This window comes from Acomys russatus, chromosome 20 (genome assembly GCF_903995435.1).
Source record: "Acomys russatus chromosome 20, mAcoRus1.1, whole genome shotgun sequence".
In the NCBI taxonomy this organism is placed as follows: domain Eukaryota; kingdom Metazoa; phylum Chordata; class Mammalia; order Rodentia; family Muridae; genus Acomys; species Acomys russatus.
This window is the reverse complement of record NC_067156.1, coordinates 49,160,089-49,185,997: the sequence shown is the minus strand read 5'-3', so window position 1 is coordinate 49,185,997 and position 25,909 is coordinate 49,160,089. Positions and strand designations below refer to the sequence as shown.

At 39.6% G+C, this 25,909-nt stretch overlaps 1 pseudogene; it reads right to left on the bottom strand.

Annotated features, from left to right (window-relative positions):
• Positions 1–7,012: 7,012 nt before the first annotated feature.
• On the bottom strand, positions 7,013–15,844 carry LOC127204279 (26S proteasome non-ATPase regulatory subunit 14-like; annotated as a pseudogene).
• Positions 15,845–25,909: the final 10,065 nt, after the last annotated feature.

Here is a 25,909-nt window from a genome sequence, read left to right as displayed (position 1 = left end):
CCTAGGTCTCTGGAAATTATTTCAACTATCGGATTTCAGTCAGGTATTCAATAATCACCCACACTCAAACACCTACAGGAAAATCTACATGAACGCGTACATGTGCATAGGCTCTTGCAATCCTTATTATGTTCTCTGTGTTGTTTATATCAGCTAGTTCAGGTCACAGGGCTGGATAGGCCAGTGCTTGAAGCAGCTACCAGGCAGTTACCTAGGTCTCTGGTGCGTGGTGTGTCAAAGATGGTATCATCCATCAGCAGACTGAGTTGAGGAGGTAACATTGGTGGTCTGGGGACTTTTCAGGTAGTGCGTCTGTGTAGTGACCCTGTTCCCCAAGCTTAGTTTAAGATCTGTAAGAGCTTCAGAATGGCTCTTCCAAAGCCAAATGTAACCTGTGTATATGACAGCAGTAGGCTTTAGGAACTGCCTGTTTATCCGTTTCCAGCAGAGTAAATTCTTCCCAGTTTCTGGAATGATCTAAAGAGACTGAATAATAAATAGACACTGTATGCTTAAGTATCTTCTAGCTCTTTCAGTGATACAATAATACATTTTATACACTTATTAAAGATCTTTATTTAAATAATACTTCAATATAATGTAGACATCTACTAGAGAGGCCATAGTCTAAAAGGTAGACAACAACTGTTGATGAGGACAAAGGCGTTGCAATTAGCTTATAGTATGGCCTAGGGTACCAATACCTGACACAGTGAGATTATAGTATATGTTAAAGCCACAACCACTATGCTGGGCAGAATCTAAAGTACTCTACTCTACCCTAATCCTATGGCCTCGAAACCTACATATATCTGCCAATAACTTGCCAATCTGATGACTCCTGGGGCGGCTTCTTTCCCAACTGTCAACTGTCCTGCTATCAGCTCTTCCAACCTCCTCTTGGAAGCCCTGCCTTCTACTTCCTGCCCTTCTGCCCAGCTGATTGGCCAAACAGTGCTTTGTTGGCAACTACTAAATCCACTCAAGGCATTCCTCCACATAAGTGAGTATGAGAAGCCTTGCATATTGTCAGTAGTATATCAAATGATACAGCAGTTGTTATGAACAACTCTGGTTGCCAACTAGACTGGGTACAGGGATGTCCAGAGAGTTGGTCAATCACCCTCCTGGATAAGTTTGTGATGAGATTTTTGAGAGAACTATATATGGGCCAGTGAATTGAACAGTTAATATTCATTCTGAATGTAAACATTATCATGCACTGGGCTAAAGTCTTGCTGGAACGGAAAGACAGAAGGGGAAGTAGTACTCACCTGCATCCTTCCTGCACTGGGAGGCACTGTTTCCTGTCATTGGCACCGAGGAGCATCAGACTGTCTTTGAACGACGACTTACTCTAGCAATAGCATGGTAGGAGCCTTGGACCTTCTCCTTGATTGACAGGAGCTGCAGTATTGGCCTCTCTGTCACTGATGTATTTGAGCTAAAACAGCCACCAATCCCCGCCTCTGCCCCCCATGTTTGCAGATGACTATCATGGGATTTTCAACCTTGATGAATAAATCTATATCAGTTCTGTTTCTCAGAAGAACCATTGTTAGGATTAAAAATAGATGGCACCAAAAAGATATGAATATGGAGAGATTATCTGGAGAGAAAGGAAATGGAGAGGAAGTGGGACCTGAGTGGGACTGGGCCATGAGGGTAGGGAGAGACAGAGTCACAGAGAGGGAGGGCAGGAGGTGGTCCTTAGAGGAAGTGCAAAAAATAAAGAGACAAAGTAAGGGGCAAAGTAAGAAAGAGACAAGGTGGCAGGTCAGGCCCCCTTTTGTAGTCTGGCACACAGCTAGTAGCAGGGGATTATGTCATAGGTTGCTAAGCAACCTAGAGGCAGGCTGCTTGCTTATATGCCAGCTACCATAGTTGATGTGGGTGTACCAGAAACCTGTTTGTTAAGTCCCTCAACAGTTGAACATGCAACCACTTGATGAGTCATCCACTCCATTCCTAGAGTTGACAGATCTCTTTTACAAAGTAAGTATCCCAAATTTGAATGGTAGTCAAGGCTGCCTGCCTTAGTTTTTGTTTTTTGTTTTTTCATCACATTATACCTAAACTACTAACTTCGGATATAAAACATCCTCTGGAGAAGCTAGCTTACAGAATGAATAAAGAATCAACTTTTCTGTTCAGATTCTTTTTATTACCAGAATGTTAAGAATAAATTTCTTGTCCCTAAAACATTGAGTCAACATCCACCTACCAAGACTCTTAGAGTCTGAAATTGCTTCAATTTGAGATATATCCTAAGGCTTATGGTTTAAGTCAGTGGTTTAAACAGAAACCCTCACAGGGACAAGGGGAATTTTCAGGTGCTTATTCACTCTCCTATCACCTATGAGTTACTAACCTTGCATCTTTCTAATGAACTTTGTTACCTCCAATGGCCAGGCTTGGCACACAGGGGTTAACCTTGGGACGGGACAGCAGCATCTGTGGAGAGGAATTTAAGAGAAGGACCTTAGGTTTGAACCCCAGACCTAAGATCTGGTGCCTTTGCCAACTGAATCAACTTAAACTTCTGGTTTTCCTGTCACCAAGGCCACGCTTTAGCTAACATCTTCTCTTGTGTAACAACAGGCAGACTTAATAGGACTGACAAAGGGTTTCTGGCTTGTTTACTCAAAGACTTCCAATAGGCTAGGGGCTGAGTCGTGAAGCTTTAATCTGTCCTCTTTAGCTGAGAGAAAATGGATTCTCAGCCTTTTTTTGTCCCCTTTGAAGCTAGTTCATACAACAATTTGCTCGAAGCCAGGGACTTGACTACCTGAGCCCAGAAGAAATTCCAGGCAGTTTGTCATTATGTATCTGGTCTGCAGAGCATATCCAGTTTTTCCTACTGGCTCAAGTCGGAGAGAGGTGCCCAGGCTTTGGAGAGAGGACTGGGGAGCAATCAAAGCTAATTGCCTGGCACTAGGACTTAAATGGCTGATAGAGGAGTGGGGCTTGTTAACCCTTTGTGAACCAAAGAGAAAAAGGAGGTCTCACACGTACACACTCACTCAAAAATGAATGAAGCAAGAAGTTCCAACCAACAAATTCCCTCAAACTTGCATATGATAGTGTTGATTTCAGCTACTACATCCCCTGTAGAAACTGCAGCAAGTCCAGGCTGCCCGTGGGGAAAACACTTTCCTGACTAGCTGCTATGGCCTTTTCCATTCTATTTGCCTGTAAATACACATAGGCAAACAATCAGACATATAGACCTGTACATATTCCCCTTACTAGAGGACTCCCACGAAGCCTGAGCTGCCCACTGGCTACATCTGTGTAGGAGGCCTAGGTCCAGTCCATGCATGGTCCTTGGTTGGTGCCTCAGTCTCAGCAAGCCCTTCTGGGCTAGTAGGTTCTGTTGATCTCATAGAGCTCCTGTCACTCCCAGGTCCGTTGCAGTTATTTTACTAGTATGGCCTATGACAGTATTTTTTTAACCCACTAGCAATCAATCAAGACACACAGACACCTGCTATATTTTAAAATAGCCTAAGTTAACCTGGGGCAGATATTAATCACCTAAACTACTTCTCATAGATGGGCAGGTGTGGGATCCCTACCCCAATCCTTTGCCATTTGCTTCTAACAATTTCTATCAAGCTACCTCCCATCCATAGTCTCAAATGCTTGCTAATTATCATCATCTGGGCCAAGTCTCCGTCCATGCTGGCCATGTGCTTCTCCTCCACCTAATCCAGGATGCTTCAGCCTCCTTCTTCTCTCCTTTTCCCAGGTCTCTCTTCCTCCCAAGATTCTCTCTGTCTCCCCAAGCCCTGGAACCTTAACTACACCTATCCCATTTGCCCTGCGCATGTGTGATGGCCCTTTGTTGGTCAAACAGGTTAAGTACTGGTTGGGCAGAGGCCGCAAGCAAGCAATAATTAGCATCAAAATACATCAGACCAACCTCCAACACAGGCCCCTTTTCTTTTCCCCCACTTTTTATAAGACTCCCTACGCATCCCCCAATGTTTGTGAGGTTCAGCATCTGTTTCGAACCAATGCAGGTGGAGCCTCTCAGAGGACAACTCTGCTAGTCTCCTGTCTGCAAACATAGCAGAGTATTATTGTTAATAGTGTCAGGGGCTGGCTTTCTCCCATGAGGTGGTTCTTGCATTGGGCCAGGCATTGGTTGGACATTCCCTCAATCTCTGCTCTATCTTTATCCCTGCACATCTTGTAGACAGGGTAAATTTCAGGTCAAAGTTTTTGTGGGTGGGCTGGTGTTCCCCTGCCTCTACCAAGACTCTTGTCTAGTTAGAGAGTGTCCTCTTCAGACACTATGGCCCCTGTTACAGAGCAGAGCCAGAAAAAGTGCTTTAACGCCGAAAAAAATGCAGAGCCAAGAAGTGCTTACACCGGATGACCTTGGCGCCACAGATGGCCTATCTAAGGTCCACACTGTTCTTTGAAGAAAAATACTTAAAAGGTAAACAAGCTCACAGCTGCAACCAGAGATAGCATTATCTGATAGCACCCCCCCCCCCCGAGAGATTACTAAGAAACACACTTCCCTGAGCAAGTGGCTGAAAAGGGAGAGCAAAGGAAGTTAAACTAAACCGTTTGGATGTTAGACTCCCTTATGCTAACTTATAAAAAGTTATAAAGCTCTGCCAGAGTGCCGCTCATATTCTTCCAGGAACCTACTCTGACCTAGGTTTCCGGCTTGTCACAGAGATGCCTCTGCCCATAGTTTCTCTTTTTTTATGAAGGTTGTCTGTCCTCCCACTCCTGTTCTCCCCAAGTCTGATCTCCACCCTCATATCTCTCTGCGCTCCCTCATCTACTTTGCTCCCCCTCTTCAACCATTACCTCTGTCTTTTCTATTTCCTCTTCTGAGTGACATTTGAGCATCCTCCCTTGGGTCCTCCTTGCTACTTACTTTCTTTGGGTCGGTGCATTGTAGTATGTTTATCCTGTAATATATGTCTATAAGTGAGTACATACCATGTGTGTCTTTATGGGTCTGAGTCACCTCACTCAAGATAATCTTTTCTAGTTCCATCCATTTGCCTGCAAATGGATTTGCTAAGTAGTATTCCATTGTGTAGATGCACCACAGTTTCTTTATCCATTCTTCAATTGAGGGACATCTAGGTTGTTTCCAGATCCTGGCTATTATGACTAATATGAACATAGCTGCTATGTTCATAGCTGCTATGAACATAGCTGAGCAAGTGTCCTTGTTGTATGGTGGGGCATCTTTTGAGTATATACTCAGGAGTGGTATAGATGAGTAATGTGATAGAGCTAGGCCCAATTTTCCGAGAAAGCACCAGATTGATTTCCAATGTGGTTGTACAAGTCTGCACTACCACCAGCAATGGAGGAATATTCCCCTTTCTCCACATCCTCACCAGCGTGTGCTGTCACTTGTGTTTTTGATCTTAGCCATTCTGAAAAGTGTAAGATGGAATCGCAAAGTAGTTTTGATTTGCATTTTCCTAATAGGTAAGGACCTTGACCATTTACTTAAGCTTCTTGGCCATTCACAATACCTCTGTTAAGAATTTTCTGTTTAGCTTTATTCCCCATTTTTAATTATGCTCTTTTGTTTGTTGGTGTTTAATGGTTTGAGTTCTTTATATATTTTGGATATTTACTCTTTTTTGGATGTAGGATTGGTGAAGATCTTTTCCCAATCTGTAGACTGTCATTTTGTTCTGTTGACAGTGTCTTTTGCCTTACAGAAGCTTTTCATTGTCAAGAGGTCCCATTCATTAATTGTTAATCTAAGAGCCTGAGAAATTGGTGTTCTGTCCAGGAAGTTGTCTTCTGTGCCAATGAGTTCAAGGCTCACACTGAGTTGATCAAAGTTGGAGTATAAACATGAGTACATATAATTTTGTCCAGTTTCTAAGTAATTCAGTGAACAATCCAAAAAACAAAAACAAAAACAAAGAATGTAATTTTTATATATATTATATATATTTGTATACACATTATATATTATACATATATAAATATATGTTTATTATATATATAAATATTACATATATAATTTTAATAATATCAAAATAAAACACTTTTGTATTAATTTAATATAAGATATGAAGAAACCATAGCCTACATCATGTAAGTTTTACTGAAGTAAATTGGAGAAATATTAGCGGTCATCTCTTATGCTTGTTAGCAGAAAGCAGTTATTTGGATGGCAAGAGATTAGTCAGTACTGCAGTTACAGCAAGGCAGATTCCGGCCATGGAGAGCCTGGGTATAGATAGCAGGGCTGAGAGGTCTACAGCATTTAGAGAGTCTATTATGATACTGAAAGTTAAAGGCCCATTACAGACAGATTAGGACTATCTGGGGGAAGGCCTATTATAGAATTAAATTATAGAATAAAGGATAGTATATTATTGATTGAGATAACATTGGAACATCCAGGTAAATAAAGCTAATTATCTTAGTGGAATACAAGTGGTCCCTGGAGTTCACACACTGTTTGAATTCTTCCTCTGGATGACAGGTATGTGTTTTGGATTGTGAAAATATTTCAAACCTATCACCTTCTAATATATGCACTTTACTATACATAACATGTACACTAAGCACGAATGGTACTTTTTTTTATTCCAAATGTATTTTACTTTTGTGAGCAACAATCAAAACACATTGGTTTTACTGCTTTTTTCAAATACTAAATGGAATCTTAACAAAACTTGTTCACCCTAGTGTATTCTTGCACAACTTGCGAATCTGCAAAACCCCAACTAAAGAAACAAGTAGTTGCACAGCTGAGTCTTGAGGTGCCCAGGACTGAAAACAGTTCACCTTCAGATTCTGAGATTTAGAAAGGGCTGAGCAATATACACTGAAAGTCTCACACCTAGCTTCCTGAATTGCTTCATTTAAAAGAAACAGTATCTGCCATTGCTGCAAACCTCCAAACCTTTGAAGTCGTATGGACATTCAGATGGCATCCTTGTGCTAACATTCTTTGTTGTCAGCTGTCCAGGTGTTGTCTGGTCTCCTAAAGTCTTATAATTCTTGGCTATTCACAGTGTTCATAGTTCTGAAGTGTCCATCCTTCCATCCAACACTTTTTATGTAAATGTAATAGCATCTTCAGTTTCTGTTAATTTTTCTGGTAATTAATAAGTGATGGAGTGATAATGTTTGTTTAATCCATGAATTAACGCCTGTAGAAATGGCTTACGTGACCCAGATTTGAAGACATTTGTTTTGGTCTATGGCCTAAGCCTATTATACTGATCAACTTTGAAGGCATCCAATAACAACCTTTACTTTGACACCTGGAATGGGGTCCATACCCACTGCCACCACTCTCTCTGGTAAGGCTTGAAAGCTCTGCTGTGTTGACATCCAAACCAGAAGGCCAGCAACCAAAGCCAGAGTGACTGTGATGCCAGCCAACAGCTACTGCAGGCATTCCTTGGGTGTTTCAACATAGCTAGCATTTTGGCTTGGAAGGCTGCATCAACTGCTTCTATACCAACTCTTGTCCCTGACTGTAGCACAGCAAACATCCCATTCACACTGATAATGAAATCATCAAGTTCACCAAGCGTTAGGTCCATAACTTCCATTAGAACTCCAGCTTTGCTATGTTTTAACATATTTACTAATGGCGAGAAAGATACAGACTTGTTCTGCGCTCTCTGTCCATGGCAGAAGGCTCTGTTGGTGGACCCAGGCCCAGTCCAGGTATACCTCTCCCAAATCTAAGAAGTCTGTCCACACTTCTGTTCAGTAACTATAACTCTTAAGGTATTAAGCTTCACTTTGTTGATATGACAAATTTCTTTTTTTTTTTTTTTTTCTTTTTTTTTTTTTTTTTTTTTTTTTTTTTTTTTTTTTTTTTTTTTTTGGTTTTTCAAGACAGGGTTTCTCTGTGTAGACTATCCTGGCAGGTGTGATTTTCCCAAGACTTTTCTTCTTTGTCTCTCTGCCTCTCTGTTTCTCTCTTTGTCTCTGTTTCTCTGTCTCTCCCTCCCCTCTCTGCCCCTCCCTCTGTCTCTGTCTTCTCTGTCTGTCTCTCTGTCTCTCTCTGTCTCTGTCTCTCATTCTTCCTGCCTTGCAAGTGACATGGTGACAACAGTAGAAACTCCCACTTGCTGAGGCCCTGGGCTGTTGTATTTACATTTTCATTAAATTCTACAGTTCTTTACTTTTCTTTCTTGAGTTTTCCTTGACCCCGTTCTCATTCAGAGTCTTGTTTAGTTCTCACAGGTTGTGTGCTTCCTGTCAGTTCTTTTGTCATTGAATTCTGGCTTCATCCATTCTTTTTTGTGTTCAGGATGTGTCTTATATTTTTCTAAGCTTGTTGAGATTTGCTGTGTATCATGGTGTGTAGTAAATTTTGGAGAAAGTTCCATGAGCTTCTGAGAAGAAAGTAAGTTCTTTAAAGTTTGCGTGGGATTTTCTACAGATTTCTGCTAAGTCCATTTGATTTATGATGTTAAGCTCCAGAACTTCTATTTTGTTTTATATGGATGACCTGTCTATTGGTGACAATGGATCATCAAATCACCCCATATTTTCTTTAGGTTAATCTTTGGATTAAGATCTAATATGATTTATTTTTTATGAAGTTGGGCACTTCATTGTTTGGTGGATAAATGTTTGGAATTAGACTATCATTTCAGTGGATTTGTATTTTAGGATGTATGGCATATCCTTCACTATCTCTTCTAATTAATTTTGGTTTGAGGTTCTTTTTATCAAATATTAAAATAGCTAAACATGTTTATTTATTTGTTCCATTTGCCTGGAATACTTTTCCCCATTATTTTATAGTAAAATAATGGTATCTATAATTTATGATAAAGTGTATTTTCTTAGAGGGAACAAAAACATGGCTCTTATTTTTTAAGTCCTCTGGATAAAGAGGAGACAGACATGGCCCAGTATAAAGGTAAAATGGCAAACTCTGCTTTAGGATGTGTTTAATTTTAATTGGGCTTGTTAATTAGGTGAGCCAAAGGGGGATTTTGATTACTAGACTTCAATACTTTGATAGCTAGACCTCGGTAGTCAGATGGTGGCTAGCTTCAGGAATATAATCTAATGGTTTTTAGCCATTAGAAAAAAATGAGAGAGAAGGGCAAGGCCTGCCAGCGGCACATGTTCAAGTGGGCTAGTGTCCCTTCACCTACAGTGTTACTTGTATGCACATATCTTCAGCACTGACCACTTGATATCTGGACTCTCTTGCCTAGGGTAGACTATTTTTTCCACTCTCAGCATTAATTAGATGTCTGTAGCTTATCTAGGGCTGGGGCCCCATGAGTTTTCTCCTTTCCACATCATTATATCTATTGGGTTGGTCCTTTTTTTGGGTTGTGATTAGGTTATCTGTGCTGAAGAAGCATCATGAGTGTAGCTTCTCTGACATTTCTAGGAGATGGAATCTCAGAGCAAACTCCCTGTTGCTCTGTGTCTTCCAGCCTGTCCACCTCCTCTTTTGCTGTGATCTGTGAGCCTTATGTAGGTGCCAGAGTAGTATTGTTCCATATATACATCAGTTAGGGCTTAGCGTTATGCTCTCACTTGTTCTCTGCATTTGGATCTATTGTGATTTTTTGTAATGGTCTCCATCTGTTACAGGAGACATTTCTTTTTAAGGAGGCACAAGAGCTATACTTATATGCTGGAATAAATGTAAATATGTAGTTAAGAGTTGTGTTCATTTAATCAAGCAGTGGTTGGAGGTTCTCCTAAATGATTCATGATTAATTAGCCCCAGGTAGTTGGCTAGATTTTCAGTACCAGGCATGATTTCCCTTCTGTTGAGCATGTCTTAAATACAATTAGAAAGCTTTTGGTTACTGCCAAAGTATGCACTATTGGACTCTTAGGAAGGCTGTACCATTATTTATATTATTTATAGATTTTGGTCTTTTCAGAGTGCCCAGATTTCATGGATGGTTTGTTCTTGCTTTCTTTTTCTTTAGATTTAACATTTTTCTTTGATGGAACTATCCATTTCTTCTTCTTCGTGTCTGTAATTTGTTTATGAAGCTTAACTCTGAGCTTTTTGTTTGAATTTCTGATTTTTTCATTTTGAGTGTATTTCAGTTTGGCTTTTAAAAAAGCATTCTTTTTTATTATTAAATTCTACTTTCATATTTTGAATTGTTTTCATCATTTCATTAAACTCTTTGTGTCTTCCTGGACTTCATTAAGAGATTTGCTTATACCTTCTTTAAGGTCTTTGTACATATTCTTAATGTCTATTTTGAATCTTTGTTTTGTGTTTCAACTAAAATCCCTTTCTCAGAACCTATTACAACAGGGTTGACAGCTCCTAGAGAGGCATATTTTCTTGGTTGCTTATATGTGTAGTTTTGCCCTGGGATCTAGATATCTGTAGTCATGATGTTTATAGGTTTTCTTGATGTAGATATTTAGTCTCTTCTTTATTGGACAGTCTTCTGTTGCCCCAGTTTGGGTCCTAACTAACTGTAACAGCTGTGAGGCTCTGCGGTGTGTGTGTGTGTGTGTGTGTGTGTGTGTGTGTGTGTGTGTGATTCTGTTGGTCTGCAGGGAGTCACAAAGGAATGCAGATGGGATAGAAGAAAATGCTGAAAGGATGAAGTGGAAGGACCTGCATCACAGGGCCAAGTCCTAAAGAGAAAGAAATAGGCTAGGAGGACAGACTTTGTGGACAGGAAGCAGCCAGTCTAATGGTGGCCTGCAGTGACCAGAGTGGAGGAAGGGAAGAAAGCTCCAGGGAATCTGTTTAAGTCTCTATCAAGTGTAGCAGCTGTTGATCCCTGTTGAAGACCTGTTCTGCAGGTCAACAGGGAGTAACAAAGGAATGGAGGTATGCTAGAAGAGTGGCTGAAAGACCCTGTGGAGAAGAATTAAGAGGCCCCTGGATCTGAATCAGGAAGCCAAACCCCAAGGGGACAGTCACATTTTAAAATCCAACACAAAATGATTTGTAATTTACCATAATGGGAATCAGGAAGAATTGGTTTTGGTTCTGGGTGTAGAAGAGCTACTGTTATGTGTATTACTGCCCAGTCATTATATTTCCATCTTGGAAGAGTGGAGGGGGCTTGGTTTTATTAAATTCTAGTTCTTTGTCCAGTTATGTTTTTCTTATGGATATGTGCGAATGAAATCCAGCTAAGCTCATATGTGGAATTGAAGGATGCAAAATGACAGGGTCTTTACATTTTTCTGTTCATTTTGCATCTTGATCTGCCATCTTGTTTTATTTCTAATATCATTCTTTGCAGTATCTGCTGACCAGAGAAATGAATTACTGAAATCTGATGGGGCTGATGCACAACTTCCAACACCTGTAGGATCTCAGGACATGTTTACTACCCTTTTGACTAGAGCTAAATACTCCTCTTTCTTTCCAAGTAGTCCCTAAGCATGTGAAGCCATAAAGCCACGGCTACCCTTTGATTTTTCTGAGAAGATAGGCACCTAGGTGAGAGAGGAAAAGACCAAGACATCACAGAAGCCGTTGTGTCCTAGAATGTAACAACCCCTTATGTGGTATGTCTCTCACCTTGTCCCATGAAGCTGCTGTCATTCAGACAGAGCTCCATGTCAGGATTCTTGGTGGCTAATTGTGGTTGGCTCTTCTAGCATACATAGTGTCGATAGCTACAAATAGTTGTGCAGCAGGTATCGTCCATTAGTAGGAGAGTGGTGGATTTGGGATGGAAGACACTTGGAGCTTGACTTTGGTGTTGTATACAGAAACAACACAGTGTTTACTCCTCCTTTCTGTCATCCGATAATCTCCCCTTTGTTCTAATGGAGTTGTTACATTGTGGAGACATACACTGTAGTAGGGTGATCCAAATCAAATATTTCAGGCTCTTGTGCAAGTCACATCTAACAGCAACTGCCCTCAGACTTAGCATCTTAGTCAGGGGTTCTATTACTGTGAAGAAACACCATGACCACAGCAACTCTTATAAAGGAAAACACTTCATTGGAGTTGGCTGGCAGTTTCAGAGGTTTTGTCCATTAATGTCATGGTGGGAAATATGGCCATGTGTTGTCAGACACGGTGCTGAAGGAGCTGAGAGTTCTACATCTTAATCAGCAAGCAGAAAAAAAGTGCCCCACTAGGCCTAGCTTAAACACAGGAGACCTCAAAGCCTGCCCACACAGTGACATACTTCCTCCAACAAGACCCCAACTGCTCCGACAAGGCCACGCCTATGGACCAAGCACCTGACTACGTGAATCTGCGGGGCCATTCCTATTCAAACCACCTCACTGAGTGATCAGCCAATCACTTTAGTCTAACTGCCTTAAAGAAATTATGGCACTGAGACTTGAGGTAAATCCAAAATTTGAAGTAAGAATACTGAATTTTATGCCTATTTTTCATAGCATTAGGCTAAAAGGGTCATCCCACTTTGTTAAATCCAAATGTGGTTCTTTATCCTAATTTTAATAGTGTCAACAACTTTCTGACATTTGGTCATGTAGTCCACATGTTGTCAGTCTGTTTATTTTAGGGCTTAGTGCAGAGGGTTAGCCATGAGACATAAAATTTTGTGTACAGATATGATAGAACCTTGCTATGTCTCCAATTTCCTTAGCTGTCACTGAGAAGTAGGTACTGTTAGGTGAGTAATAGCCCTTTATCCACCTAGTAGACTTTGTACTTTTGAAATAGTAAATCTTATATACAATCTGCTGGTTATAATTTTGACTCTGTTCTCGGATCCTATATGTTTACCCTTTTTCAGAGGATTTAGTACCTTAATAATTGTTCACAATGCACAATTTATATGTGATATTAACAATCAATTAGTGATCCACATATTGCAATATTAACTCTTGTTCCAACTCAAGGCAACGCAAGTCTGTAGCCATACTTTTTCTGTATAGAAGGAGGGATTTTTAACTTACACAGGAGCACAATCTAATGAAATTGTATGACATAATGTAAAGGAATTGCCATTCAGAAACAAATAAAAGTGGAGGCTGTTGTCCAACAATAAACAAAGAATAAGCCCTTTGGATGGAGCATCAAGAATCAAGTAATCATTAATATGATTCCAGGACATTTGCTAGTAAAGGATTAGATCTTAATACCAGCTATGGAGATTCTAAACAATTTTATTTATAACTTGTAGGCAATTAGGAAAATCAGTATTAGTCATGTTAAGGTCTTCTAGCTAGAAGAATTTATGTATTATATACATAGTAGCAGGCGCTAATCAAATTGCATTTAAAATCATTTAAAAGTAATTCAGAAACCATCTACGTTCCCTTTGGTGCTTTCTGTCTTAGCAGGTATTAAGTTAGGTTGAGAGTAGTGTCCCATGCTGCTTCTTTAATGTAATATTGAGACGTGTACATTCTTTATTTTTTCCTATGTAAATGTTGTCTAGTTGTGCCTTATTTTCTCACAGGACTGAGAGGAAGCAGTCATTAAATTTCTTGTTTTACTTCCAAGAGGGACATCCATAGTTTCAGATAATGTTCTAGAATAACATGAGATGCTAATTTTAGGGAGAGGAGTTACCTTTTGCTGGTCATTTAATTTACAAAATATGCCCAGTCAAAGAAAGAGAACCAATACACTGGCACCTACCGACAACTGTTTTAAAACCATATCCCCAACTGACAGTAAAGCAGCTGGAAAAAACAGATCTGTCTTTGACTTCTTTCCCAACACTCCCATAACTAAGGTGATGTTGTGGTGTGTCCTTTCTCTCAATATTATATTTAAATCAAATAAATAGCACTGAGGTCCCAGAGAACAATCAATGAGCTTATTCTCCACTGTCAGATGTCTCTGGGGTTCCCATGGGGAAAAACACCTGGGCATCTCAGGTCCATGGGAGCCTTCAGGCCATTTCGGTTTTCATGCGCATCTATCCCTCCTCACCATCAGGGGGAGCCTGCTTCCTGGTGTCTGCTCACATTGCAGGCAATTCATTCTCCCAGTGGCTCTCCTCCTTACAGAGGAGACATACTGTCTTTTGGGTTTTTGTTGTTGTGGTGGTTGTTGTTGCTGTTGTTTTTCTCTCTGTGGGTATGGACTGTCTAGTCTCCAGCACCACAGGCAAAAAGCAGAGCTTCTTATGTGTTTCCTCCTGCTGAAAGTCTCGAAAACAATATTTTTTAAATATCAAAAAGGTTGATGCAAAAGGCATATTCTGGCTTTTTGTAATGTTTTTCACACATCTAGATCATTGCGTGTTATAACCACATGTAGGTTTCCTGGGTCTTTGTGGTCTGAGTCTGTGTATCTCAGAGATGCCTGTCATATTATTTCCAATAAATGAGAAAGATCCTTGATAGGCATTTGTTGGTTCTCTTGAACTTTATAAAGACTCTTGTTAAAGGTTCCTTATCTTAAATTCTGTTGAAATGTTCCTGCAGTGATGTTCTAAACCACAATAGTCACTGCTTCATTCATTCATAGGGTGTTATCAGGATCTCCTGAATGAAATATGAGCAGTTCTTCCCTTACTCTGTTAATGAGCCTTCTTCTCTCTTCCCGTGAGCTATTTAGAAGTCAGTCCAGGACAAATGATGAAGAGTGGAGATAGATCAAAACAGTTTGTTCATGTGTGGGATTCTTTTCCTGGGGAGTTACTATTCTTCTGATTGTACTCTGATATAAACAGCTAGTTGCCTCCGACCATTCTCCCCTAAGGGATTCTGGCCTAATACAATTTTCCTACTTGGGTTGGCACCATGTCTGAATTGTGCTTCCTGTAATATCTGAGGAGGAGAAATGCCATGAAAGCAATGGCAGAGTGGACTGATGGATAATATACCCAAATTAAAAGCAGAAAAACGGAGATGGAAATCTAGCTTACAGACAGATTCTGGGTAGAGGTCTTGTAATTATTCTAATTCCAAGAGAACATCCATTCAGTTGGCCTCATCCTTCTCTCAGAAGATGAAAAAAGAAAGCCTGGAAACAGAGGATGCTCTTCAGCATACAACTCAAGGACATTTGCCTGCTTGGCAGACAACCAAGCAACTTGTACAGAAGCTAGTCCTTAACAACATGAGGAATGATGGCACAAGGTCACTTGCACTAGGATGGAGAAATACCAGCCATTGTTAGGGAAGACGGCTCTAGAGGATAAAGGGACTTAACTGAATGTTCCTCAATCTCAGTCAGCCATGGAGGAGTGGACACCTGATGTCTCATCAAAATCTTAACTATGAAAATCCTGTTTCTTCTGATGTGGAGAAAGAGTAGAAGGGAAGAAGGAGCCTTATTGGCAAGAAGCTGGCAGACAGAAATACTGAGATTCCTTTAAAAAGTTATCTATCTTAGAGTTTGTAGGCATGATGCTATGCAGGGAATTTTGAAGAGAGACACAGACAAGCACAGATCTAAAAGATATCCTCTGTTGCTGTAATAAAACACCATGGCTAAGGCATCTTATTTGGGTATATGGTTCCATGGGGAAAATAAAAGAATCCATGGTAGCAAGCAGCAGGCATGACTGCAGAAACAAAAGCTGAGGGCCCACATCTTCAAATTCAAGCATGAAGCAGAAAGAGTGAACTGGAAATGGTGGTAAGATTTTAGCCCCAAAAATCTACCCCTAATAAACACACCAGCAAAGCTGTATTTCCCCAAGCATCTCCACAATCCTGTGAAGAAATGTATTATAATGAAATTTTAATTTCTGTAGCTACTGTCTAGAAGTGAAGACTTTGTGTTTTTTGAATTAGAAATCAAGTTGGCATCTTTTCATGTCTCTCAAAGCCATTTTCAATATTAAGTGAAAAAAGGTACTCTTCTTTAAGTTTAGGGATTACAATATAATTACATAATTAATTGTATATTTTTCTCCCTTCAAACCTTTCCATATACTTACCCATTTTTGCTCTTGTTCAAATCCATGGCCTTTTCCCATTCATTATTGTCATACACATATAAATTTATCTTCTTAAATATAAAGGCAGTTTACAGAAAGCCCAAAGCCAGCAACAAATTAAGTGGAGAGGAACTCAAAAGAATTCCATTAAAATCAAGAATAAGACAAGACTGTGCAATCTCTCCATATCTATTTAGTATGGTACTACAAGTCTTATCTAGAGCAGAAAGCCAACTAAAGGAAATCAAGGGGATACAAATTGGAAAGGAAGAAGTCAAAGCGTCATTATTTTCAGATGATATGATAGTATACATAAGTAACCTCAAAATTCCCACTGTGGAGCTCCTATAGTTGATAAACATTTTCAACAAAGTAGCTGACTACAAAATTAGCTCATAAAAATCAGTACCTTTCCTATTTACACATGACAAATGGATTGAAAAAGAAATCAGGGAAAACAGTAACTTTCACAGTAGCCTTAAATAATATAAAATGTCTTAGGGTGACTCTAATCAAACAAGTAAAAGACTTATAAGATTAAAAACTTCAAGTTTTTGAAGAAAGAAATTGAGAAAGATATCAGAAGATGGAAAGACCTCTTGTGCTCATGGATCAGTAGAATTAACATAGTAAAAACATCCATCCCACTAAAAGCAATCTTCAGATTCAATGGAATCCCCATCAAAATTCCAACACAATTCTTCACAGATCTTGAATGGACAATTTTCAGCTTCATAAGGAACAACAAACAACTTAGGATAGTGAAAAACAACCCTTAACAATAAAATAACTGCAGGAAGTCTCACCATTTTCAATTTCAAGTTTTACTAAAAAACTATAATAATAAAAAAACAACATGATATTGGCATAAAAACAGACCTGTTGATCAATGAAATAAATTGAAGACAGAGACATAAGTTCACACAGCTATGAACACCTGCATTTTGATTTTTAAAAAGGCAGAAATACACATTGGAAAAAATACACATCTTCAGCAAATGGTGCTGATAAAACTGGATGGCTGCATGTAGAAGAATGCAAATAGATCCATATTTATCACTCAACTCCAGATGGATCAAAGACCTCTACATAAAACCAATACACTGAACCTGACAGAAGAGAAAATGGGCAACAGCCTTGAACTCATTGGCCCAGAAGAAAAATACTTTCTGAACAGAACACCAATAGCTCAGAAACTAAGATAAAGAATTCATAAGTGGAACTTCATAAAAATGAAAGACTTCTGTAAGGCAAAGGACACTGTCATTCAGACAAAGCAGCAGCCTATAGAATGGGAAAAAAATTTAACAACTCCTCATCCAATAAAGGATGCATATAAAAAGAACTCAAGAAACTAGATATCAAAAGGCCAAATAATCTCATTTAAAAATGAGGTACAGATCTAAATAGTGAATTCTCAATTTAGGAAACTCGAGTGGTTGAGAACCACTTAAAGGAATGTTCAAACTTAGTCATCAGAGAACTGGCCTGTTGAAGCTGGTCCTCGACAAAAACAACCTTGAGATTTCATCTCACACCTGTCAGAATGTCTAACATCAATGACACAAGTGACAATTCATGCTGGTGAGGGTAAAGAGTAAGGGGAACACTCATCCATTGCTGGTGGGAGTGAAAACTTGTACAGCCACTGTGGAAATCAGTATGTTGGTTCCTCAGAAAGATGAGAATCAACCTACCTCAAGATCTAGCTATACCATTCTTGGCCATATACCCAAAGGGCACTTCATCCTACCACGGGGACCACTTGCTCAACCATGTTCAATGGGGCTCTATTTCTAACAGTAAGAAATTAGAAATAATCTAGATGTCCCTCAATGGAAGAATGGATTTTAAAAATGTAGTACATTAACACATTTGAGTATAACTGTGCTGTTAAAAAAATGATATCATGAGATTGGCAGACAAATAAATGGAACTAGGAAAATAATTCTGAGTGACATAAGCCAGACCAAAAAAGATAAATATTGTATGCATGTATGTTAAATAAATGATAGCAAAGCTACAATATATGAACACAATCCTAATAAAGCCCTACAAATAATGAGAGAGTCTGAGTCCCAGCTGGTCTTCTCTTGTTACCAAGTGACGTTTCCAATGCCAGTAGTGGTTTATATTCAATTTAGTTGTTGGCCAAAAGAGTCCATGAAAATACCCAAATAACCTCGGCTCTGGCCAAGTTGCTCTCCACAAACTGATGGTAAAGCCTATTGCTGAAGACAACACCTACACAACTCACTACTCACTGAACTTTCATCCTACGGTTATAGTGTCTTCTTCTTTGATGCAGGCAGAGGGGAGAGAGAGAGAGAGAGAGAGAGAGAGAGAGAGAGAGAGAGAGGCGAGAGGAGAGGAGAGAGAGGAGAGAGGAGATGGAAGAGGAGAGAAGAGAGAGAGAGAGAGAGAGAGAGAGAGAGAGAGAGAGAGAGAAACATAAACAAGCCAGCCACAAAACCTCTGATCTACCATCTATCCTGCATACAAAATATGTGAGGGCAGTGGTGGCAGAGAACTTTTGGGAGTGACCAACCAATGTCTGATTTGACTTAAAGTTCAGTCCATGAGATTGAATGCATACCTGTACTGCTTTGATGACCAAAACTAGAGAATAGGTAGCCCAGAGACTGTGTAAAACAAAATACTACTGATTTAAAAAAAAAAAGTAGTTGTAAAACAACTCACAATAATATTTTTGCTATACTTATAAATTTGCTATACTTATAAATTGGTGTCTTATTAAGCCACCATCAGAGAGGCTTCCTCCTGCAGCAGAGGAGAACAAGCCCAGAGACCCACAGTCCCAACGTCATACACATGGAGAGAGCTTGAAACACACAGCTCTAAATGGGATGTCTCCATCAAATTCCTCCCCTCAGAGCTCAGAAGAGGTGGAAGGAATGGGAGAGCCAGAGGGACTGGAGGACACCAAAAGAACAAAGCCCTCTAAATCACCTGAGCAAAGGTCATATGAACTCACAGAGGCTGAAGCAGCATGCACAGGGCCTGCGTGGGTCTGCCTTGGGTCCTCAGTGTATATAGTATAGCTTTCGGTTTAGCATTTTGTAATGGGACTCCTGAGTGTGGGAATGAACGGGGTCTCTATTTCTTGTGCCTTGCTTTGAGGGTTCTTTTCCTTCTGTTCTTTTGCCTTTTCCAACTTCAAATGTGATGGTGTTTGTTTATGTTTTATTCTGTTTTTTTTTAAAGTCCTACTTATTATGCTGCTTATTACCTGTATTGGCTTGTACATCTCTGTGTTTCAGTGATAAAAATCAACTTGCTCATGGTGTATAGTTTTTTGATGTATGTCTGTGAAATGGAAGTATTTTGTTGAGCATTTTTGAGTCTATGCTCATCAGGAATACTGGCCTGTTGGTGTCTTTTTTGTTGTGTCTTTACCTGGCTTTGCTCTTAGAGTGATACTGGCTTCATAGATGAAATTTTTGTATGCTTCTTCTGTTTCAATTTTTCAGAAATATTTGTAAGAAGGATTTTCTGTATATATTTTAAAATCGGGTATAATTCATTTGTCTTTAATGTTCCTGATTTTTTGGTCTGGATTTTCTGCTTTATCTTAAAGTTCTGGTATTCTGTCTTCTGCTTGATTCGTGCTACTTGCAAAGCTTTCGTTTGAATATTTTAGCTGAGTTATTTGGTGTTGCAATTCCATCTTCATTTCCGCTTCACTCCTTTTCATTGCTTCCATCTCTTCATTGAATTCTGTTCTCAAGTCCTAAGTCGATTTTCTCATTTCTGTCAGCCTTATGTTTATGTTTTCTTGGGCATCCTTCAAGTGTTCACTTTCCTTAAATTCTTTCTCCTTAATTTCACTGAGCTGTTTCTTCATGGTTTTAAACTCCTTGAATTCTTTGATAAAGATTATGATTGTTCTTTTAATTCTGTTCTGGGGTTCATCTAGGTAAGATTCATTGGCAAACATTTCTATAGGACTGTAGGTTTTAGAGGCAAGATAAGGGCTTAATAATTTATATTGTTAGCATTTTTGCAATGATATCTGGGAATGTGGACTTTTTTTCTTAATCCTAATTCTGACTTGGACAGAGCAATTAGGGTATGCAAGGATACGCAAGCCAGTGGTTCCTAGAGTTTGGAAATGTCTTTGGTGGAATGAAGTCAGATGGACAGAGGGGACTGGGCTTGTGCACAGGATGCGCTTCCAGGCACAAGCCTTGAGTGTGGGGGTAGACCTGGCTGGGTGGAAAGATTGGATGTGGCAATGGAAGGGCCTTGTGAGTTGGAGAATAGGAAGGGAGGGGAGGTCATAGCAGAAGCTTAGAGATCAGCTGTGGTGCAGGCAGGGAAGGCCAGACCAGGCTGTGGCTCTGGTTGTGAGACCCAGGCTAGGTCATCTGGCAAGCTCAGGCGAAGGCAGAGATGGAGACGTCCAGGAGCCTCTGGAGAAGGAGATGGGAAGTCTGGTTGGGTGAAGAGGTTGCATGCAGTACCATCTGAGAAATGTTTTGACCATATATTTGTCTGCATATCTTTTGGAGATTTGTTTTTTTTTAATATCCATATTATTTATGAGTTCAGAATAATGTCATTGCTTCACTTGCCCAGTCTCTAGTTTTGGTTTTAGTGCTTCTCAAAAACATGTTAATTTCCCCCTTACATGCTTTCATGTTAATTGACTAAGTTCAATGGGGGAAAAGGCCTGTTTATTTCATTGACATTAAAGAAAATACTTATAAATTATCATAGGATGAGCTGATATTTTAAAGATGTTCCATCACCCTAAGCAATGGCATGAAGTATTTTTCCAATTGCCCAAGAATACTTTGATGTTTTCCAGGACTTGCATTTTCACTCTTCAAATGAGATTTATATGCTGCCACTTAAGTACATTCCTTCTGTTGTCTTTATTGTCACTTTTAAAAGTCTGGGTCTACTTTTAATTATATCTTCCCATTGGCTATTTCTAGTACATACTAAGTAATTTAGTTTAGCAAATTAATTCCATACCCAAATAATGTATAGAAGTGCTACAATTTGATTTTTTTTAATTAAAAAGTTCATTTTTTGAGAATTTTGTACGTGTATATACAACAAAATATGGCCACATCTATTTCCTTTCTTCTGATTCTGGGAATGTACCTCTCAAGGCCTTCCCTCATAGCTTCATGTCTTATGGGTTTGGTTTTTTCTTCTTCTCTTTTTACAACCCAGTAAGTCCAGTTATTGCTGATCCCAGGTACATCAGTTTGGGCCCATCTAATGGAGCATGGGGAAACAACAATTAGTACCCACATCCTCCAAAGAGAATTATGTTTCCACCCCCAGCAACTATCTACTACCAACAGATCCTCAATATGTGGCAGAGTCGGGAGAGCATCTACACCAGCCATGCTGCAAGTTTGACTTGTGTAGGCTTTCTTTCGGTAACTAGAGATGCTTTGACATCATGATGCCAGTATTGCCTTTTCCCAGAAGGCAGCACTCCCCAGTATGATCCTCCAGCTCTTACATTCTTCTTTCACCTCCCTGAGCTTTGGTAATGTAAGTATAGTATAGTATAGTGTAGTAGTCTCAGCCTTTTAACCAGTTGTTCATGTCTCCATTGACTGTTGACCACTACAAAGAGAAACCTGTCTGAACAAGAATAACCCATGCCTGTAGGTATAAACAAAAAAAATGTATAAGGCAATTTGACACCATGGTTGTGTAGCAAAATAGCAGTAGCATGTTCTGTGCTAGGGCCTATGACCTCCAAAGCTGTGGACCTTTGACCAGGATCACAGTACCAGACCTGAAATTCCTTCCCATGAGGCAGGCTTCAAATCCAATCAGAAAGTAGTGGGTTACTTCCTAAGAGTCAGGCCACTATTACACCAGAAGACACATCGTGCCTGGAAGGCGAATATCGAGCTATGCAGGTTCAGAGCTGGCTTAGACCAGGGATGTCTTTTCTCTCCCATAAGCCTTCACAACACCTCCCAGCACTGTGAAGCTAAGCCATTGGGGAGGAAGTTTCCTGTTCCTAAGACTGATCTCCCTGTTTTATAAGCAAAGTGTGTGGTGTCTTTAGCAATGACTACTTAGTTGTTTTTCGACAATAAAAGGCAATGCCAATAGCTTGCAATATTTTTTTTGTAGATCTCTGGCGCCTCTGTGACCAATAACAAATAGAGAATTGTCTCATGCCTTGTATTGGGATTAATGACCCACATCTTCTCAAGACACATTATTCCCCCATGCAGAGTAATCCCATTTAAACTTCCCCCTAAAAGTTGCATTTTGATGTTAGTTTACTAATTAGTGAGTTTCCAGAAGGCTTTTATACACTATTAGTTTGGCTACAGCACCACTATACTCATCTCTTCTGCCCATCCCTTTCTGTATGCTCTGTGTTTTTAAGGCAGCTGTTAACAGTAGGCTTCCATATACCTTTTATACGCTCTTTCTATTGGAGTAGGGCTCCCCTCCATCCTCTGATTTGACTTTGAAATGATTCCATTTATTGTCCTACTACACTGTTATATTTTCTGAGGAAAATGTAATCTTAAAACTTTATTTTTGTGTTTTTAATTTTAAAACTCTTGATAAATTCTCAAAAACGGTATTGGAGATAATTGTCACCCTTGCTTCTTTTCTTTCTTTTTTATTGGTTTTTTTTTTAAATTTAGAGTAAATGCCTTAACTAAAATATTGATTAATAATGCATTTTTATGTGGTAGAAAAGGGTCCATCCAATTTGGATTTTAAATAAACTTTATTAGAAATTTATGAATTTATCAACCCTCTTCATAGCATTTATAGATATATCCATGTGATTCCTTTACTAAAATACTAATATAGGATGTACCTGTAGATTTCTTCCTAGTATTTACTGAATCATGTAAGAGAACAAATAAATGATATTTAGTCATTAAATTTTTTATGTTTGTTTACTAGTATCTTACTCAGTAATACATGCTGTATTGTATCAAGTTTTTATTTGCGGAGAGAAGGAGAAGATAAGGTAAAGATTTATTGGAAAGTAGAAAGTTTCTTTTTTCTCCTTTTATTGAAAAAAAAAGAGATTTTTTTCCCTCACATACTATATCCTGATTGCAGTTTCAGCTCCTTCTGCTCCTCCTAGTTCTTCCCCATCTCCCCTCCCATCTGCACCCACTCTTTTCGGTCTCTCATTAAAGAACAAATAGGCTTCTAAAGGATAATGATAAAATAAACTATAATAAGCTAACACATTGGAATTAGTTAAGACAAACAAAATGAAAAGGGCCCAAGAGAAGGCACAAGAAACAGATATAGATGCAGAGACTCACTCATTTTCACAGTCAGGAATCCCATAAAAACACTAAACTGGAAGCCATAATATATACCCGAATGGCCTGGTGCACATGCTGTAGATGCTTTCACAGTCTCTGTGAACCCACATGAGCTTTGGTCACATTTATTTTGAGGGCCTTATGTTCTTGGTGTCCTCCGGCTCTTGCTTTCTTCCTGCCTCCTCTTCTGCAGGCTTCCCTGATTCTTAAGGGGAGGAAGTTTGCTGGCAGAGGCACGCCCAGGGACCCAGGAGTGGAGACCATGCAACTCGCTTGACAAGAGTCAGAGCTTGAGGTCTCCTCCAGATAAGCCTGCACGGACAGGAGTTGCATCGCCTGCCAAAGGTCTGATCCCTCCTGACCCCTGAGCTCATCAGCTGTTGTGATGCCGCCTATGACTTTCATAATGGCGCTTTCACTCTGTTCTCCTCTCTCCTTATCTTGATGGACTCTCCTTCCCCTGTACTTGGTTCTCCAAAAATCACAGAAAGCTAGATATTCTGCCAAATTCAAGTAAGTATACCTGGCCAGCAATGCGTGCTTAAGGATAAGAATGTCTCTGATGTGGAAGCAATATTAATTTGGGGAAAAAATGTAAGAATTATCCCTTACTAAAATTTTCAATGGTTTATGATTTACAAATGGCCTATGAAAAGCATGACGCATTCAGGAAAGAAATGTCCAGAGCTGAACCTTTGATTACGCCAAAGGGAAAAAAAAAATGCTTATGATTGTAACTTTAAAGAAAAGGCTTGGGTGGATTTGGAGGAGGGCATAAACCAAGAACATAAGCCATAACATAAACCATAAACAGGCATAAACCATAAACAGCTGGGGTTAATGATTTGACTTTTATGGAAAGATTAGCTGCCACAGATGGCGGACCTTGGATTTGTCACACTAAAGAAGGAAAGATTCTCACATACTCTGGTGCCTCACATTTGACCATGTCCCCTGGAGGGGGAGACCTGGTGGCACTCAGAGGAAGGACAGCAAGTAGCCAAGAAGAGACTTGATACCCTATGAGAATATATAGGGGGACGTAATCCCCCTCAGGAACAGTCATAGGGGAGGGGAATAATGGGAAAATGGGGGGGGGAGGAATGGGAGGATACAAGGGATGGGATAAACATTGAGATGTAACAAGAATAAATTAATAAAAAAAATAAAATAAAAAAAAAAAAAAAAAAAAAAAAAAAGAAGGAAAGATTAGGATTCTTAAAGAATATATTAGAGCTGAAGCTCTGAAGGATGCAGCTACATTTTGCTGCACTCAAGGATTCTATAAAAGATGCCTAGCTAGGCATCAAGCTGATCTTGAAAGATTAACTGCAAGGTGAAATCGTGTCTAGTACTTCTATACAAAAAATAGCCTAAGGGTACTAATGTCTAGTTGCTAATGTCTAGCTGAAAGGAAACTGCAAACGCTGTGCCCTTTGGCCAAAAACAAAGCTGGCAGAAGAGTTCAAACATTGAAGTTAATAAGAAATAAAGTGATGCACTTGTATTTGGGGTTAGTGGGGCATAGACATGGGACTTGCTCCTGTGGTTGAACTTCTATAGAGTTGTATGCAACTGTCAAGTAATGAAACCGGGCCAGCAATGCGTGCTTAAGGATAAAAATGTCTCTGATGAGAAGGAAATATTAACTTGGGAAAATATAACTAAATAAAGAACTGAGGTTTGTGTCTGTGGTCTACTTGCCTGTGTGCCTGCCTGCTGGCAGCTACAAAAAACACGGCCTGCCAGCTTGCATCAAATGTCTGACTCGAGAGTTGATTGCACCACTCCCATTCATCCCTGCTTCAAGGACCCCCACGACATCTGGAAGTGCCAGGGCTGTTCCCTCACCCCCCCCCCCCCGCACGGGCTGAGTGTTCTGAGGTCTCTCACTCTCGACATATTGCCTGACTGCGAATCTCTGCATTTGTTCCCATCTGCTGCAGGAGGAAGCTTCTCTGACCGTGGCTAAACAAGGCACGGTTCCAGCAGAATGTCATTTAATTGCTGTTTGTTTGTTTGTCTTTAGAACAGTATTTAGTTTTACCCTAGGCCCCTGGGCTATCTAGTCTTAGGTTCTTGGTCACACATGCAGTAAATAGAGCATTTAAAAAATCAACAGAACAAGAAAATCATCTAACAAAGAAATGCCAACAGTTCTGTATAGCATATATTAAAGCATACAGCAAAAATCAGTCAATTTCCAAGCAATGGTCAGTATAACCTGATAATTATTTCTTAAACAACACTTGGGAAAGTTTAATCACAAATTCCCCCAGGATTCGAGCCATTGTGTTTCTATGATTGCCATAGCAACATAGTTTGAAACTAAGTATCCTTAACACAGAAAAATCGTGACTTACTTCCCATCACAAACCAACAGGTGTGCTATTCATCTTTATCCAAGCCTAAGCTAACTTCCAATGGGTCCTCTGTTATAAAATATCTGTAAAGCATGACCTTCCAAGCCAACCGTCTATTGCTCTCAAGGCAGATTCTAACGAAACAAATTTTACTTTTCTACAGCTAACAATATTTAACCAGGTACTGTTATATCAAAGTCTTAACTTTTGTTTTAAGCAGTTGCTGCCTGGCTTCTAACAATATTCTGAGTCAAAACTCTCCCATTGTCTCAAGCCTTTGGCCAGACACCTTCTTTCAATATTGCTTATTGGAAAAAGTTTTCCAGTATAAATTTCTTTAGGACTGAGAGAAATAAAGAGAAAGGCGGTTTTAGGAGAATTGGTAGATTTCAAAGCAGTTTTAGGCAAAATTACACCTGGA